At 41.6% G+C, this 14,924-nt stretch overlaps 1 long non-coding RNA gene across 1 annotated transcript; it reads right to left on the reverse strand.

The window, feature by feature from the left end:
* Positions 1-1,613: 1,613 nt before the first annotated feature.
* On the reverse strand, positions 1,614-9,947 carry LOC130085431 (uncharacterized). The gene is made up of 3 exons (XR_008807144.1): positions 9,830-9,947; positions 7,488-7,573; positions 1,614-1,798 (listed from the first exon to the last, which is right to left on the reverse strand). It is a non-coding gene; the product is annotated as an uncharacterized LOC130085431 (long non-coding RNA).
* Between the last annotated feature and the right edge of the window lie 4,977 nt (positions 9,948-14,924).

The following is a 14,924-nucleotide window of genomic DNA, read 5'->3' on the forward strand; positions in this document are numbered from 1 at the left end:
GTGCTATCTGCCCCGCTGTGCGGCCCAGATGCTGAGTTTACTGCAGCCCCATGAGTGTTGACACACGTATGGCCACCCAGATCAGGCTGAAAGCTTTCACCCTGGCTGCGCGTTTTATTGTCATATGATAGCCCCGCTGGGTGCTTTTTTATAGGGAATGACGCTTCCAGCCTCTCTTCCTCCACTCTATGTGAGTTTATGGTGATTATGCACTACATGAGCCCTGGGCTTCGGCCCCCGGGACTTTGGTGTTGGATCCCTGTACGCACGGCGTGTTGCATTGTGTTCCCCTAGCGTAAGCTATTACGCAGTACGAGAGATACTCTCGTAAGAGAACATACTCGGTTACTAACGTAACCTCGGTTCTCTCTAGAGAGGGAACGAGTACTGCGTATCTTGCCGTGCTTGGAATACGCTCTGGTTCGCTTCAGCGATAAAAACCAGCTTGTACCAGCCTAACGAGCATATTTATAGGGTGAGACCACGCCCCTTCTGGCGGGACGTGACGATATGGGCGCGAATTGCCCCCATTGGTCATTACGTCACGCAGAGTCTCTCTCAATAGGCTGCTGCATTTGCTGCAGAGCAACCAATAGGCGCGCGAGCTGTTTCGCCTATGTCTGCTTGCTGCTGCAAAGCGTTTTACATTAATAAAAAATTAAGGATAATTTTTGGCTTCAATATCTCGTGGAAAAGAGTTTTTCCCCTAGCGTAAGCTATTACGCAGTACTCGTTCCCTCTCTAGAGAGAACCGAGGTTACGTTAGTAACCGAGTACGTTTTGCGTTATATGTATATGGCATATTGGTCTTTGTGTGTTGTTGCTGGTAAACGTTGCAAATAGAGGGGCAGCACAATTGTTTTTCGCCTAGAGCGGCAGAAGTGCATTCGCCGGTCCTGGGGGTGAGTTTGCATTAAACATTAAAGTTTGTCGTTTTGTTTTAATTCTAAGAACACGTACATGTTATCTCATGTTTAGTCTGTTTAGACCTTCCCATACCTACCTATTGTTATTAGCTAGCTCAGGAAAGAAAAAAAAGCTGTAAAGCACAGGGGGAGCTTTACAGGGGGTATGGCTTATCTAAATGAGATGTAAATGAGCCCTATTGTCACTCCCAGCAGGAGAGAGAGGTGAGAATGCACAATCTTTTGAGGCCGTTTTCTCCCATTTTAGCTTTTTTGAGTTCCTACCTTCAAATGGCCACAACTTCTCCAAATATTATCAGATTTCCACGTGTTACACATCGTTGGAAAGCTTGGAGACTACACTTTCAGAATCTATGAATAACTCAAAATGCCGAAGAGCCGACTTGTGTCCCTAGTTTCCGTGATCGGTCACATTTTTAATGTGGGAATATTCCTGAATAGCTACTGGCTCCAGTGCTAGTCCCCTCTTCATCAAGGCTATCTGAACCCCACCTTTGCGGATGCGTTCTGCAAGGTTCTCTGCAGAGCTGTGACCTCGGACATGACACACCTCCTGGAATCTGGAGGAGGTGAGCCTCATCTTCCTCAGGCTGTACCACTCTGCGCTGCCACTCTGTTCCCTCGTGGACATCTGGATGGATCTTGCCATGTCGAAAGTGATGTTAAGCGACATTACGTTTAGGTGCTGGTATGAAAGAGGGCTGCCTTCTTGAACCGTCCCAAAGGCTGAATCGACGAGGGGAACATCACTACTTATGGAGAGTGTGGTAATTAGCGGAGCAAGGTCTGCCGTGAAGTCCTGGTATGCCTCGTCGACCTTCAGGACATCTGGGTCTGGCAAGTCCCCCCGCACTGCTTTGTAGCGCTTGCTCCTTTGAAAACAGTTAAGTCATAATTAGTTAAGTCATAATTTTGCTCGGGTGATGTCTGTTTATTTGTTAGTCTAGCCACGGTGTTAAATAAAAACCTTGGATTATTTTGGTGATTTTCTATTAGTTTGCGGAGATGCTCAGCCCTGGCTGCTTTTAGAGCTTTTTTATAACGTGACATACTGTCTTTCCACGCGATTCTAAAGACCTCTAAATTAGTTTGTTTCCATTTACGCTCTAGGTTACGAGTTTCTCTCTTGATAGCATGCGTAGCACTGTTGTACCATGGTGCTTTAGTTTTCTCTCTAACCTTTTTTGATCTAATTGGTGCAACAATATCTAATGTACTAGAGAAAATGGTGCTCAAACTGCTAGTCATTTCCTCTAGTTCATCTGTTTGTTTGGGTTCACTGAGCAGCTGAGATAGATCAGGTAAGCTATTTGAGAATCTATCTATAGTGGTCGGAAGGATTGTTCTGCCTGGTCGATAACGTGGCGCAACATGACAAATTTCAGCAGTGCGTATTATACAAGTTACCATGTGATGATCGGTGAGATCGTCACTTTGCGGTATAATATCTATATCGGTTGGATTGGTTCCGTATGATATAATTAAATCTAGTGTATGATTTAGACGATGAGTGGGACCACTGACATTCTGCTTGACCCCAAAGGAGTTTAATAAATCTGTAAACGCAGTCCCTAACGCATCGTTTGTGTTATCTACGTGTATGTTAAAATCTCCAACAATTATTGCTTTATCGGCATTGACCAATAGATCTGAGAGAAAGTCTGCAAACTCTTTTAGGAAATCAGCATATGGCCCTGGAGGTCTATATACAGTAGCCAAGGCTAGAGATAATAGGGATTTATTTCTTACATCTAAGAGCGCAACGTTTAGCACCAGTACTTCAAACGAATTAAACCTGTGACCTGTTTTCTGAGTTACATTAAGAATATCTCTATAGATTGTTGCAACACCGCCGCCACGACCGATCAGACGGGGCTCATGCTTATAACAGTATCCTGGCGGGGTAGACTCATTTAGACCGAAATACTCGTTTGGTTTAAGCCAGGTTTCAGTAAGGCAAAGTACATCGAAGCTATTATCTGTGACCATTTCATTTACAATAACCGCCTTAGGTGTGAGCGATCTAATGTTTAGAAGACCTAGTTTTAGAAATTGTTTTTGTTCACTGATATTTAGATTTTCAGGTTTAATTACAATAAGATTTTTCCTAGATCCTACAGTGGATTTATTATTTGGCCTCACTAAACGAGGAATAGACACAGTTTCTATATAATGTTCTACACTACTTATATCAATTAAATTGGCACAGCAAAGACTGTGATTTGGAATTTGATTTTCTAGTCATACGGTGTGTAACGTCTTGGAGATGTTGTCCGACAGAACAGCCGCTCCGATTCTGCTGGGGTGCAGGCCATCAGCACGGTAGAGCCTAGGTCGCTCCCAGAACAGATTCCAATTATTTACAAAGAGCAGTTTTTGTTCATTACACAATGACATTAACCATTCATTTAGTGCAAATAATCTACTGAACCTTTCCTGTCCTTGTCGGTACGTGGGAAGCGGTCCAGACACGATGATCGTTGCCTCAGGCGCTGTGCTGCGTACCGCCTCGATCAGGCTCCTGTAGTCCTTCTTCAGAACCTCCGTCTGCCGTAGCCTGATATCGTTTGTTCCAGCGTGAAGCACCACAGCTCCGACGCGCTCTTCACCGTTCAGGATCTGGGGAACCTGTGCGGCGACATCAAGAACACGAGCACCAGGAAGGCAGTGAGTGCGCACCTTACCCTTACCTGAGGTAGCACGGACATGACGGACCATGGAAGTGCCGATGATCACGGCGTCGTCGCGTTCCGACTCGCGAAGAGGGGAGAAGCGGTTCCGGGTGGAGATCTCGAAGACCGGGAGGGGCGGAGAGGTTCTTGCTCTGGTCCTGGCTCGTGTCTTCCGCTGTGGGATCACCCAGGGTCCATGGTGTTGGGTTGGTGCCGGAGTGAATGATGCCAGAGATGATCGCGTCCTCCTGGGCAGAGAAACGCACGGAGTGGACGAAGTCGGAGTCAAAAAGTTACTAACAACTGACTTGTGTGCATCGGCGCGTGACGTTTCAAGCGCTGATCGCCGATCCCGCAGCTCGGCTTGCCTCTCTAGCAGACCACGGATCTGTTTCTCCACCGATTCAAGCTCCAAACGTACCGAAATGAGTTCGAATGTGTCCTCACCTGCACTCAGAGGTAACGTTAGACACACATCTGATATGTTCGCCATAACAGATGAACAACAGTAGATTAGTAGTGAAACTACCAATATCACTAGTAATTTAGGACTGAAATGCTGGATATAACCTGTATCCTTTCAGTGAAACGGGTGTAAAATCAGACGGTCAATAGGCGCGAGGCCACGCGTGAAATGCTAGCGGACTAAAGGCTAGTAGCCGAGATTCGCAAAGTTGGGTCTAAGTAGCGATATCAAAGCAATCCGATTGTTTTTTATAAGGAATAGTATCGAGGATAAGTTCCCATGATATAAAAATAGAAAGTGCTTGTTTATAAATGAGTGGTAAAAAAGAAAATCAAGGATTAATGAATTGATTCGACGGAGTTTTCAAACACAAACACCGACTGCTCGAGCAAATTATTCCGTTACAGTATAGCTGTAATGATTTTATGAACTACTTCAATGAGAAAATAAAAAGCATCCGAAACACAATTGTAAATGTACAATCCTCTATGGTGTCTTATGATTCAGCCTCAATTATCGCCCCTCAAGAACAACTACACCGCTTTACAACTATAGGACAGGAAGAGCTAAATAAACTTATCATTGCATCTAAACCAACAACATGTTTATTAGATCCAATACCAACTAAATTTCTGAAAGAAGTGTTACCTGTAGTGGAAGAGCCTCTTCTTAATATTATTAACTCGTCTTTATCTTTAGGTCATGTTCCAAAAATATTCAAGCTGGCAGTAATAAAACCTCTCATTAAGAAACCGCAATTAGATCCAAATAACTTAGCAAATTACAGACCGATTTCAAATCTTCCATTTATGTCTAAAATACTAGAAAAGACTGTGTCCGCTCAATTGTGCTCTTTCATGCAAGAAAATGAGATATATGAAAAATTTCAGTCAGGATTCAGACCGCATCATAGCACAGAAACTGCGCTAGTTAAAATTACAAATGATTTACTTTTAGCTTCTGACCAAGGCTGTATCTCAATACTAGTTCTACTCGATCTTAGTGCTGCGTTTGACACTATCGATCATAAAATACTCTTGGATCGACTACAAAACTACACTGGTGTTCAGGGACAGGCATTAAGCTGGTTCAGATCGTATTTATCAGACCGTTACCATTTTGTTTGTTTAAATGGGGAAAAATCGAAGATAACTTCAGTAGACTATGGAGTCCCGCAAGGATCGGTGTTAGGCCCTCTGCTATTCTCAATATATATGCTGCCACTTGGTAATATTATAAGAAAACATGGAATTAATTTCCACTGTTATGCTGATGACACTCAATTATATATTTCATCACGGCCAGATGAAAACACTAACTCATCAAAATTGACAGAGTGTCTTAAAGATATAAAATGCTGGATGACGCATAATTTCCTGCTACTAAATCCAGATAAAACCGAGGTATTACTTGTTGGTCCAAAAAACTATCCACAAAACCACTTACAATACAACTTTAATATAGAAGGATGTCCTGTTACTTTATCCTCTACGGTAAAAGACCTGGGAGTTATACTAGACCACAACTTGTCTTTCGAAAATCATATTACATATGTTACAAGAACGGCCTTTTTCCATCTTAGAAACATTGCTAAATTACGTAACATGCTATCTGTTTCCGATTCAGAAAAGTTAGTTCATGCATTCATGACCTCGAGACTAGATTACTGTAATGCTTTATTAGCCGGTTGTCCTGCATCCTCAATAAACAAGCTACAGTTAGTGCAAAATGCAGCCGCTAGAGTTCTTACTAGGTCAAGAAAATATGATCATATAACACCGATTCTATCATCTCTGCACTGGTTACCTATCAAGTTCCGTATCAATTACAAAGTACTATTACTGACCTATAAAGCCCTAAATGGTTTAGCTCCTGTGTATTTAATGGACCTTCTATCGCCCTACAATCCATCGCGTTCTTTAAGATCACTAAATTCGAGGCTTCTAGTCATTCCTAGGATATCTAAGTCCACTAAAGGAGGGAGGGCGTTCTCACACTTAGCTCCTAAACTCTGGAATAGCCTTCCTGATATTGTTCGAGGCTCAGACTCGCTGTCCCAGTTTAAAACTAGATTAAAGACGCATCTTTTTAGCCAAGCATTTACATAATGCTTACCTTTTATTATACTGCTGAATCAGATCAAATGCATTTAATACTATAAAACTTGAAGAGACTGTAGGTTATCTGTATAGGTTGCATAGTATTTGCAGTTATTACGTTCCTGTGTATATTGCGTGAATGACGGGTGGTTGGACAGATATTGTGTTGCGGTAGGTAGTATGCCATACGGAACCGTTGTCCACTGAAACTGCCTATTCACGCACCAGTGGGGCTCGACAGCCTTAGTCAACGGGTTGGCGCGTATGGTTGGGTTGCGGAGAGATTGTGAGATTGTGGTTAGGTCTCAGCAGCAGGAGGGATGTAGAGGTCAGTAAGCTGGGCTGAGTTGAGTGGGGGACGGAGGGGGGTGATTTTGGGACGCAAGAGTCACTGTCTTCATGTTTTGTCTTTTACACCTGTGTTATGGAAATCATCATTATGAACAGCAGCTACGCTAATTATTTTCCCTTTGCTTTTCTGCTGTTATCTCGGGACGCGAGTCCCGAGAAAATGGCGTTCGTCAGCTCCAGTTTGTATCCAGCCTCTCACGGAGACTTCAGATGCTCCAACCACAAAGCCTATGAAGTGACGACTCAACACGGGCGATATGGACTCTCTATGGTGGACGGCACTGATCCTCAACAACTCGTCTTAAGACCGGCGTGCATACTTGGACTTCCAAAAAAATACTCTAAATGTTCCGATCCAATCTGACTTGTAATGCTGCCCGAATCATGCACTGTTCTTCCGTTGGCCAGAGGAGAACTGGCCCCCCGACTGAGTCTGGTTTCTCCCAAGGTTTTTTTCTCCATTCTGTCACCTGATGGAGTTTTGGTTCCTTGCCACTGTTGCCTTGGATTTTGGCTTGCTTAGTTGGGGACATTTAACATTTAATATTCAATAATATTATTGATCTGCCTTACTTAAGGTGGACGTTGACGCAATTTCTTTTAGAAACAAACTTTGTTATATTGTTATATTGTTTTTGTTATATTGTTTTCATGTTATCACTGTGAAGCGCTTTGATACAATCTGTATTGTAAAAAGCGCTATATAAATAAAGGTGACTTGACTTGACTTGACTAATTAGGAAAAAAAGAAACAATAACTAAAAAAAAAAAAAAAAAAAATGAATCTGACAATGACTGCAGAATACATTATTACTCAACAGTAAGGCTGGGTGATTTGTAAAAAATATTTTAATTTTATATGTCATTTCAATATTGACGATTAACGTCTGGAAACATTGCGATACTGGTGAGACAACGCCGCTATACGATAATATCGTCTTATCACCCAGTCCGACTTGACAGTGAATATTACCTTACACCATCAGCAGCTGTGTACTGTCTTGACTTGGGTTTGGTTGAGATGAATACCATGTTACCCACTCTGCCTGGTTTCACACCCTATCAAGTAAACAAATAAAACAAACAAACTAAACTTAAGGACAGAAGTTGGTTAGCCACCATAACATACCATCACAAACTAACCACACTGATACACCAGACAGACTTCACAAGTTTCTCCAATCCCCTCTTAATGCGATTGGCAGAGCTACCATAGCTAACTGTAATAGATGTGGTAATGATGTGCTTGTTTTGTCTTCATTGTGCGTTTTAACCCTCTGGGGTCCAAGGTGTTTTTTGGGTCCTTGAGATGTTTTGACATACTCTGACATTTGTGCTTTTTTCAGTTGCTTATAAACATATTACTGGCAAAGGTGTAATTACACTCTATTTAGCACACACAGGGCTACCATAATGTGTTATCAACATGTATGTACATTTTTGTATTTTTGAGAGAATATTGTTTATGCGTGGTTATTGAAAAAACTAAAACTTAAAGTTTCTGAAATAAGGCCACAAAACACATACTAAATATCTGTCCACAAGACTTTTGACTAATGGATGTTGTCCCCTAGAGTTTTTTCTTCAAAATGATCTGAAAATCATCCTGCCTTATCATTCCGTAAAACAATAGATTGGTTTAAATTTAAAAATGACACTTTTTGTTTGGAAAGGCAATATGCGCAGGGGTGTGACCTGCTGTGATTCACACCTGAGAAGACAATGGCCCGCATAATGAGCGCATAATGGGGCTGCATACTAATGACCCTTTCATACAGGTGTGTCACTGAGCCACAAGAATGCAATGACAATATATATATATATATATATATGCCTATATAATACAAAATTGGTTCACAGTTCCAATTATTTATTTATTTTTCAAATTGTGCTTTCAAATTGTATAATATCAAATGTAAAAATTTCTAGTAATTGTGCAGTTAATTATCATACTGTTTTTACAGAAAGTTTGGGAATATATCCCAAATGTGTCACTAATAAAACACAATACAAATAATTTAAAGAGGAGGCTTATATTGAGCTTTTAAGATTTACCTAAGATTTATTTATATGTAGCCTACATATATTTTTGCTATTTTAATAAAAAGGTTACAATTACAACAACAATTAAAATTTTAACTATATTTCAAATGTAATCTTTCTTTGTATTATATACTAAAGTATACATTTTATCATACATATTTCACAGTTGCGGATTAATTAGTTTGAATATAGCTTACAATCGAACAAACACTATAATAACATCTTAGCAAACAAGCTTATTTGATGTGGCAGTATTTTACAGTAAAAACGACATCTTGTCTTTCATATGTAACACATCGTTTTTATGATTAGGACATATAAATGTTAATTGGCAGTTTAATACGTTGCTTATACAAAAATATTTTATTTCAACATATTTCAGTCGATTTTTACTCATCTCAGTATTGGAATATAGTTAGGTAAAAGCTGTTCATTCATTCACACACAAAAACGCGATTCAAACAGTCTTTTTGTTTACAGACACTATTCCATATCGCGATTAGCACAAAGCACTTGAAAATAAAGAATGTACCTATTTCCTCGGCTGGATCCGTTGCTCCTCCAAATGAAACTACCTGTAGCCTACTTCTGAGGTAATTTTTTCCAGGATTATTATTAAGATAGTACTATTATTCCTCACAGCGTCGTAAATCTGAGTCTCTTTCGTGGGTTATCCAGCTGATGTGGGCGTGGATCGCATTTGTGTTTGAATAGAGCGCGCGCTCTGTGGGCGTGGTCAAATTAACTTTAATGAGCTGAGACGAGAACGACTATCATCTCTCTCTTTTCGTACAGATTACATAAAATGAGAAAAAATTTTTTTTATATAAATTACTTCATTTAAAAGAAGATAATTCAGGCTTCATGCCTGTGTGCCTGTATACCTGTTTGACTGAGTATTTGCAGAGTTACAGATGATTTTTCGGACGTGTTTCAGAATGGACTTCACTGACAGAGAGAACGCAGAACGCGCATCATGTTTATTTTTCTTTATTAGGCGAAAAGCACAACACTTTGTTTTTATTATGAGGTTCCACAAAAAAAATACAAACTTAACAGGATCGAATGATGTACAACACTTATATGTAAGATCAAAATTAACAGAGTAATTTGAGTCTCTTTTGCACTGATAAGGAAAAAAGTGAGCTGGTATCGCCGGCGAGACCGCCGACCCCAGAGAGTTTTAAACAAGGTGGGTAGAGTTTATATCCAATAAAAAAAAAAAAAAAAATTATCACCAATTTGGGATTAGCCTAAGTTCTTAATACTTACCAGTCTTCGTGGTTTATACCATTGCTGCTCAGTTTCTGTGCAGCTGAGGACAGGCGGTACTGCTTTCAGTTGCAACGTAGAGTATTTAGTTGTCTGATACAGTAGTGTAACACTGTGGTTGCAGAGAGCGGTTCCAGCCACACAGGAGCACTCAGCCAATGCAATTTGAATTGGTGAGCTGTCCTCAAACATAATCTATGAATAAAACATGATTTTAGTATTACAATTAGACTAAGTCATTAGATAACAACTATATATATATATATATAAAAATAAAAAATAAATAAGCCAGCCTCACTAGTATCTTAAAATATTTTCTTGGCATTATAATACAGTTAGAACAACAGTGTTAGTAAAGCGTTGAAAAGGTTAGTAGCCTAGATTGAGGGTACAAAATCCACTCTTACCTCACACTGAACTAATGTACCCATAATGAACAGGCCTACTTAAACTTATGCTCCAAAGAACGGGAGCAGTAACCAGTGGCGGATCTAGAAAATTTTACATGGGGGGGCAAAGGGGTGGCAAGAGGTCTTGGCAGGGTGGCAGGGGTAGACGGTACATGGGAATCCCTATATGTGAATTGCTTTAACAAAACAAACACAAAAACACTTTTAATCATTATTAAATTATTAATGTTATTGTTTAATCATGCCCTTACACACTACAAAGGTTTTTAGGAATGATTTATTAACAAATCCCTCTGAAAATATCTTCAGAATACTGCTAATTGTATAACTGGAAAGTTTGGTGTACATAGGTGCTACACAGGCTGAGATGTTTGTACTGGAGAATGACAAAAAAACTAATTTTGAGAAAACAGCATTTAAAGATTTGTAATGTAAAAAATCATACTTTTTTTAGTGGAAACAACTATTTACAGACACAATATCTTATCAAATCATTAGCAACAACAATACAAACCACCTAAATCACAGCATTTATGGCCTTCAACTGAACAGAAAAACAGTCAAAAACGCATATCTAAATGTCAGAGCACGTCACGTGATGCATCTGAACGAATCACGTTGTCAGAAATTGACATCAGCCAATGATATTTTGGTTTTAGAGTTAAATGCCCATTGTACTTTCACGATTGGTTGCTGATTAAAAGGAAATTACCATATTTGGATACGACAACAATGTACAGGAGAGAGAGAGCTTTCCAATGGAAATGTATTCGATGACATTGACATGCAGCGATCGCGGAGCAGCATGTTGATTTAGAACGACAACTTTTGTTGAATTTAGGAGAAATCTACTGACGCAAATAGACAAAGTGTAGTAAAATAAAGTCCTAAATGTGTTTTTTTGGAATTTTTTTCACCACAAGTCTGAAAGAAGACATGTTATTGAAGACAAATAGCCCAAAATCTTAAAATTAACCAGTGAAAAAAACCCCGATGTTTTTGTGTCTCGCCTTAAGCTGTTCTTGTCTTTACTAAAATCAAAATTAGGCTAATCAAAGGGAAGAGTGCTCTTACAAATCACGAGGGAGCGAATTGACCGCTGATTTTGGCTAATGTAATAGACGCGCTGTTTTTGCTGATGCTGAATCGTCTTTAGTATACAATACATTCATTACAAATTTAACTTTAAATTAAACGTGTGTGTTTACACTACACCTGGGGAAACTCACTTCACCTTCAGAGGCTCTGGGGAAGCTCACTCTCTCCAGTCGGATTGCAGGGCCACCTTACCGCAGCAGACTCGCTGTGTGTGTGTGAGCCGCCAACGCCGCCCGCTCTGCACGTTTGAATCAGGGACGCAGGGGGGAGGGGCTAATAATATATTTAAAATTAAAAATTAAATTGTTCACTTTTGGTAAATGTATTGTTTAGTTCATTGTTTTGCGAAGCTTGTGGACATAGTGGCAGGTTGTTTTTACAAGTACAGTTTTTGGATCATCAAAGTTAGGGGGGCAGCTGGGGGGGCAAGGCTCTAGAGTGGGGGGGCACCTGCCCCCCCTTGCCCCCCTGTAGATCCGCCCCTGGCAGTAACAACCAGTTTCTGGGGTATCCATGAAAGTATAGTTCAGGTTTAAATCAAATAAAGAGTTTTATTTTTGTTATTCTACATTCACATCACCAACTATAGCCACAAAAATACCCCAAAATCTTTGAACTGGTTTAACACATTTTTTCCACCCTACTCTGAGGTCGTGAGGCTTCTCATGCTTCCTCATGGGCCTATAACATACAGCCCTGACGGTCACCCTCCCTGCAGGATCTTTGTTTGACACTGTGGGAATTCAACATCATTCATGCAATGTTAGACAAAACACACTGGACTTCTTTTCAACATGGTACAGATCTTTTTTTGTAATTGTTCTACACATTGTCAACTAAATAATCAGAAAATACTGTAGTTTATTAAAGTTAAATATAGCTAACCACTCTTCCTAAAAAAAATGCACACTTACATTCTCATTTTAAGAGGTGTTCTGAGTAAATGTGGTTTGATTTGTTTACATTAGTTAACGTATTAGGCTAACTAACATGGGCAGATCTTGGAGACATCTGGTGTAAAACATCGCCATCTTACCGGAAGTATTGACCCACACACTCGAGGGTGCGGAAGTAGAACGGAAGTAGAGTCTTGCACAGAGCGAATTGCACGTTACACCCAAAACACACCCATGACTCATTAAGAGAATAGGGACAGCCCTTTTAGACCATGCACCAGACCATTTTTCCTGTCGTTAAACTAGCAAAAGTGGATTCGGACACACCGAGCGCTTTAGACCATGCACTTAGATCCTTAAAATAGGGCCCAATCTGGGAAAAGATATCAACATCATGTTACGGAAGCAGACTCAAGAGATAGATATGAAGTGAACAGGAGTTTGACAACAATGAGCAGTGACAGAATGCAGGTAAGTGATATGAACAATGATACTATGGAGAGCGGTGTGCAGGCGATGAGTGGAACGGTCCTTCTTACAGGTATGGAGACATATCGTGGGTGAGACGGATGGCTGGTATGAAGAACACTGAAGTAGTGATGTTACTTATGACACTGAAGCTTCAAAGCATGTATCGTGTAACCGTTTCCCAAGGCCAAGGGTCAATAACCACACTCCGGAGGAGCCGACACCGAAGACACCAATCAGACAAGACAACAGGTAATATAAAATCTCGTCTTTTTATTTATTAATTAATAGCACTTAAAACAGCATCGGAATGACTCCGGGTTCCTTTACTTCACTCCAGGGTGTCCCACATGGGCCTCCGACAAGGGGAACTCTGGCCAGAGGGAGGTCAAGAGGGTCTATGACGGATGACATCGTAAGGCAAGCAGCAGAGAATGGGTTTTTGGCTCGTAACGTTGCCACAGCCGTGCACTCTCCTTGCAGGACGGCGGAGCCGGAACGCCGCCTCAGAGGACCAGATCTCTCCTGTCCACCGGAGGACAACAGGTGGGTGACAGTAGCAAGCAAATCCTCCTCCCGATTACGGGGCAGCGGTTAGCAAGCTTTCTCGGTTCCTCAAACAGTAGCAGATCGGATGCAGCAGTCAGCAGACTCTCCTTCAGAGCAATGGTTCACAGGATCTCTCGGCTCGTAGAACGGCGGCAGATCGGACACAGCCGTCAAAAGACTCTCCTTCAGAATAATGGTTCACAGGATCTCTCAGTTCATAGAACGGCAGCAGATCGGACGCAGCAGTCAGCAGACTCTCCTTCAGAATAATGGTTCACAGGATCTCTCAGCTCGTAGAACGGCAGCAGATCGGACGCAGCAGTCAGCAGACTCTCCTTCAGAATAATGGTTCACAGGATCTCTCAGCTCGTAGAACGGCAGCAGATCGGACGCAGCAGTCAGCAGACTCTCCTTCAGAATAATGGTTCACAGGATCTCTCAGCTCGTAGAACGGCAGCAGATCGGACGCAGAAGTCAGCAGACTCTCCTTCAGAATAATGGTTCACAGGATCTCTCAGCTCGTAGAACGGCAGCAGATCGGACACAGCAGTCAGCAGACTCTCCTTCAGAATAATGGTTCACAGGATCTCTCAGCTCGTAGAACGGCAGCAGATCGGACGCAGCAGTCAGCAGACTCTCCTTCAGAATAATGGTTCACAGGATCTCTCAGCTCGTAGAACGGCAGCAGATCGTATGCAGCAGTCAGCAGACTCTCCTTCAGAACAATGGTTCACAGGATCTCTCAGCTCGTAGAATGGCAGCAGATCGGACGCAGCAGTCAGCAGACTCTCCTTCAGAATAATGGTTCACAGGATCTCTCAGCTCGTAGAACGGCAGCAGATCGGACGCAGCAGTCAGCAGACTCTCCTTCAGAATAATGGTTCACAGGATCTCTCAGTTCATAGAACGGCAGCAGATCGAACGCAGCAGTCAGCAGACTCTCTATGCACACAGAACACAATCGTGAGTATGAAATCCAACCGCTACTAACCAGCTCTTTCTTCTCTCAGTTCAGACGGTGAGGGCGCGGCAGTCTCCAGGAAAAGAATCATCAGACCAGGTGAGGTGGCTGGGCTTTTCCTGTTCTTTTAGAATGAATGATCACAAAGTAAGATCCCATAAACTCAATTACGGCTCTTCTCACCAGCACACCAGGCCGAGCTTCTCCTTTCTCCAATGTAGCATCAGGTGGTTGGGAACCTGGACTCAACTTTACAATCGACAGATCAGATTAAATTCTTGATGTCCCACTGGTTAGGCTTCCCCGAACAAAGATTATAGAGTGATGGTAATGATTTGGTCTCCCACACTCGTGCATGCATCAATACTATAACTCTTTACACGTGCTCACTTCACACTTTCAGACACTGCAATGCCACATCACCTCCCGTGAACAACAGGCCTTCACTCCATCTTTGCAGGGTCAGACAATCCACAGATGGCTTTTCACACGGGGGTATCAGGTTTCAAGAGCGATCATATAAAGCCCAGTTCCTTCCTTGGTCTCTGAGACTCACAACGAGAGAAACAACACACACTGCCAGCCAGCGCAAGTCAGTATTCAGAATGTTCTTGGTAAATCTTCACCCTTTCGTACATTGATGAAAAGTGTACTTAACTTCTCTCCTTGATAACAGCATGGATCTTCAGCGCTGCACTTAATCACCCTGTTCT

The sequence above is a fragment of the Rhinichthys klamathensis genome, unplaced genomic scaffold, assembly GCF_029890125.1.
Source record: "Rhinichthys klamathensis goyatoka isolate OS25496 unplaced genomic scaffold, OSU_Roscu_1.1 h1tg000079l_1, whole genome shotgun sequence".
Taxonomy (NCBI): Eukaryota; Metazoa; Chordata; class Actinopteri; order Cypriniformes; family Leuciscidae; genus Rhinichthys; species Rhinichthys klamathensis.